At 33.4% G+C, this 5,000-nt stretch overlaps 1 protein-coding gene across 1 annotated transcript in view; it reads right to left on the bottom strand.

Moving 5' to 3' along the window:
* The window catches only part of spir (spire type actin nucleation factor), a 130,181-nt gene extending 127,461 nt beyond the window's left edge, over nucleotides 1–2,720 (bottom strand). The window contains exon 1 of the mRNA XM_068365031.1: nucleotides 2,663–2,720. The gene's annotated coding sequence lies outside the window, so the exon portion shown is untranslated. The remainder of the gene's footprint in view (nucleotides 1–2,662) is intronic.
* Nucleotides 2,721–5,000: the final 2,280 nt, after the last annotated feature.

Genomic DNA, 5,000 nt, shown 5'->3' on the forward strand with positions numbered 1-5,000 from the left:
TTTCAACGTATTGCTGTTTCCTCTACATAGAAAAGAAAATTTAAATCGATCACCATCAAATCTATTTTATACATACAGTACGTACACATAAGCAGAGAGAGAGAGAGAGGAGAGAGAGATCCAGCATCCAACCTTCGAACTTATGTCAAAGCTATTTTACACATATACAAACACATACAGAGAGAGAGAGAGAGAGAGAGAGAGAGAGAGAGAGATATGGCATCCAACTCTCGAACCTAGGTCAAAGCTATTTTGAAAATACATAAAAACATACAGAGAGAGAGAGAGAGAGAGGAAGAGAGAGAGAGAGAGAGGAGAGATATCATATACTCGAACCTAGGTCAAAACTATTTTCCACATACAAACACAGAGAGAGAGAGAGAGAGAGAGAGAAAGAGATCCTATACTCGAACCTAGGTCGAAGCTAATTATCTGAAACGAGTTTATAAAGAAGCTCTAACTAGTCCCCTCCGCATTACGGGTGGGCAGCAGCTGGACAAGCTTGTCCCTGATGTGCAGCAAACATGACAGAGAGAAGTCATTAGCGTCACGGGGGCACATAAAAAAAGTCTAAAAACACGTCTTGAACATGTATAAAATGACTACATTTCTGGCCTTGTGGGACACAGGGCACAGTTATTCAATCATTTTTATAATGACACATGGCATAGTTAATCATTTATATAATGTCATGGGAGTAAGTCCACAGTTGAAGGATAGCAGTTGTTCAGTCCATGGATGGTTGTAGATATATCGGAGATAGGAAAGTAGATGCAGAATCTCTCTCTCTCTCTCTCTCTCTCTCTCTCTCTCTCTCTCCGCTTAGGTAGCCAATGTATAGATATTATTATTATTATTATTATTATTATGATTATTAATAGCTAAGCTACAACCCAAGTTGGAAAAGCAAGATGCTAAAAACCCAAGCGATCCAACAGGGAAAAATTGCCCAGTGAGGAAAGGAAATACGGAAATAAATAAATAAACGATATAAGAAGCAATAATTAACCATTCAAATAATTTTTATTTAGAGCTTTTCGATTATCCGTGTTGTGAACATTAACCAATAGCTGTATTACGGCATCCATGACTTAAATCGGAATTCTCTATTTTATATATAAAAATACTAACACAGGGAAAGACCGGACAACATACTACATGATGGTAAAAGAAAAAGAAAATTGTTTATAAATACACGCAAACTTTCTCATTGGATATATGTTTATAACTAAAACTCAACTATAATAAATTGTTTATTGGGACATTAAATTTCTTTCAAATCTGGATAAAAGAATCCCCAGAAACTTGAATCAATTGATATAAGGAATCCAGAACATATACACAACAATGAGCAGGGGACAGGTGATGAACACACAGATGGAAGAATGAAAGCGGGGTCGAAGGTGAAGTAGAAAGATTTCATAAAAAGAAAGGGCTGCATCTTCTAGTGAAAGGACAAGACAAGATCCTACATGACTGCCAACTCAATTTTTTTTAATGAGGCACATCTGTACTGACTCGCAGAGGTGCCCTTTTACCTCGGAAAAGTTTCCTGCTAGCTGACTGGTTTAGAATTATTTTGACCAACCAATATGAGATTAGAAAACTTTCCCAGCTATAAAGGGCACCCCTGCGAGCCGGTGCAAATGCGCCTCATTAAAAAAAATAGAGTATAGTGCCTACAGGCATAACCCCCCCCCCCAAACACAATGATATAAAAACATAAAAAAAAAAATATTTTATTTATATCTCATTTTAAAAACACAGTTGCATCATCACGAACAATAAATGTTATATGGGCTAGCTGAGGAAATGATCACTATCTATTGATGCAAATCTATCTACAGAAATAACTAAATGATAAATCACTTTCTGTACTCGTGTACATGCATACCTAGAATTGCATGCGCTATGTAGAATGATCTCCTAAGATTCATTCAAGTCTCTTGTCCGAAGAAGTTTTTTTTTCCAGAAAGGTGGGTAATGAATCTAGTTATAACTAGTATGTTAATCAAGTGATTTGTTTTCTAAATCAAATTCTAGGTCGTTATATATACAATTATATATATATATATATATATATATGTGTGTGTGTGTGTGTGTGCGCATATACCCACGTACATACATACATACATACATACATATATATATATAATATATATATAAATAAAAACACATATATATATGTATATATACATACATATACATATATATATATATATAATATATATACACATTTATATATGTGAATATATACATATATATATGTATATATACATTCATACAACATATATATATACATACATACATATATATATATATATATATATAATATAATATATATAAAGATGAACATGAAGTTATGTGCACTTTTAACCGCTAAACACAGAACTATATAATAAAGGGACCAATTATCAAAAGGTCAAAAGGACACACACAACAAGGAGTGTGATGAATGAATTTGCTGTGTACACTAGTAGTGTACACTAGTACACCAGTCCTGAAGGGGAGAGCCACAAGACAAGAGAGGGGAGTTGTTAATTCATGCTTTTTATATATATAAAAAAAATCAGCAATGACACTTTTATTTCAATTCCACAACACGAGGGGAGTACTTGGCACTATCATGCGTCCTACCACTTCCGGAGGGCACCTCCCCTACCTGATCTTTTGAGCTGCGAGACGCACCTTCGGCGTGACACTCGACCAGCAGGGGTCCCTGGGGCTATATGTTTCAGGGGGGTGTGGGGGGGGGGGGGGGGTGTTACCAACACGCAAAAAAGGGGGGGCCGGAATATGTCATGAAAGGACAAAGGTGTTGGGAGTTGGGGGCAAAGAAAAGATGATAGCCATTTGTCAGTAAATGTTGTTAGTTTATGTACAGATTTTAAATATCTATATCTATATAGTTTTGAGTATATGTGTTTATATACATAAAGATCATTTGGATATGTTTATATACATATATGAGTATATTAGTATGCACATAATTCATATGGAACTCTGCAAAAAAATGTGATAAAACAACACAACATAGTCTTTTCAAAATCAGTTATTCAAGGTATATACAAACCACATATCAAAAAATAATACATTGTTTAAAATATTTTACAAATAAAGGCCAACATAATAAAACAACAGAAACAAAGAATAAAAACGTAACATAACATAAAACAAAAACATTCTAACAATTAAAGGAATAAGAAAAACCCCTTTTCCTCAAGTTTTTCTCATTTTTTTTTTCAAAACGAGTAAAAAGAAATTATATTCTGAATTCTTAGCTGCAAAGATCCTTATATAAACTGTATTTAATGGAATGTTCGATATATGTAAAAACAACTATCAATATTCTATGCAATTATAACACTTGTTCTTACATATATGGAGGTCTAAGAGCAAGAACATGGTATAAACTTAACCATTAACTCAAAACCGCTGTCTTGGAAAAAAATAAAAACACGTTTCTGTCTTGTTAAAAAAAAAAAAAAAAAAAAAAAAAAAAAAAAAAAACGAGGAGTTATATCATTATGTGAAAATGCCACATTAACATATATTCAAGATGAAATCGTCATAATTTATTGATAACAAATGATTAACATCAAAGAAAAATATTTCAACATAAAGGGTCATGTTCTTCACTAGCAAAAGCTTAAATAATACATCTGTGAATTAATTAGATATAAATTCTAAAATAGCCATTGTTCTTAAGCCAACAGGACAAAAAAAAAAATTAAAAGTGGGCTGCAATACCGAACCCCCTCCCCTTCCCTTATCTTATCTTAATCTCATTACCGGCCATGTAAAATAACGGTGTACCAAGCGAGGTTAAATACTTTACTCATCATAATGTGACGGGCCGAGAGAAGGTTGTGACTCAAAGACAGTATGAAAGCAACTGAGTCAGTTTATTATAGAATACTCTCCTTTATATACAAAAGCTCAAAGCAACAATAAATTTCATGTTCACAAACAGACACTGTTACAGATGAGAAAAACAGACATGTTTATTCTGGTTCATTTTAGTGTGACACACGGTTGGTACAATAATCTCTTCCTAAGCCTATTGTCGTAAAGGACCTCAGTTACAATTAGCCAGTCGTCTCTATCTTGCGCTTTTAAATAAATAATCCTCCATTCATCATCTCCTACTTCACACTTCATACACCTCAGCCATGTAATCCTGGGTCTTCCTATTCTTCTAGTGCCTTGTGGAACCCCATTAACTGTTTGGTAAACTAATCTCTCTTGGGAGTGCAAAGAGCATGCCAAAACTATCTCCATCTACCCATCACCCTGATCTCATCCACATATGGTACTCTCTTATAGTTTAATTTCTAATCCTGTCCTGCCATTTAACTCCTAATATTTACTAAAAATAAAATGGTAGAAAATAAAGTTGAAATAACCAACACAGACAACATGGACGATAAATAACTACAAACAAGCGTTACATAACTTCTGGTCATTGATGCCGAAAATGCATTATTTCTATAAAACCTTTCATAAGATTATCTATGATCATTGACGGATCTCAGAACTAAAAGAAAAATAATGAAAATAAATGTTGAGAAAATAAAACATAAAAGGAAATATTAAGGAATTGAAGGTGTTTCGCAGAGATGAATATGGACTAAAAAAATAAATGAAATAAATGTTGATAAAATAAAACATATAAGAAAATATTAGGGAATTGAAGGTATTTCGCAGTGATGAATATGGACTAAAAAAATAAATGAAATAAATGTTGATAAAATAAAAACATAAAAAAAAATACTAAGGAAATTGAAGGTGTTTTTGCGTTTTGCAGATATTAATATGGACTAAAACAAGACATAATATAAGCAAAGGAAAGATTATCTGCATAATCCTCTTGGGTCCAGTTATAAGGTTCAATGGAGAACAAGGATCAAAACAGCCGTGTTTTGAGCCTATTCGAAACCAGCCAGCCATAATTCCTTTTCAGTACAATGGTTGATCTCTAAGGCTCTTCTCTCAGGTGT

Source organism: Palaemon carinicauda, chromosome 42 (assembly GCF_036898095.1).
Source record: "Palaemon carinicauda isolate YSFRI2023 chromosome 42, ASM3689809v2, whole genome shotgun sequence".
Classification (NCBI taxonomy): domain Eukaryota; kingdom Metazoa; phylum Arthropoda; class Malacostraca; order Decapoda; family Palaemonidae; genus Palaemon; species Palaemon carinicauda.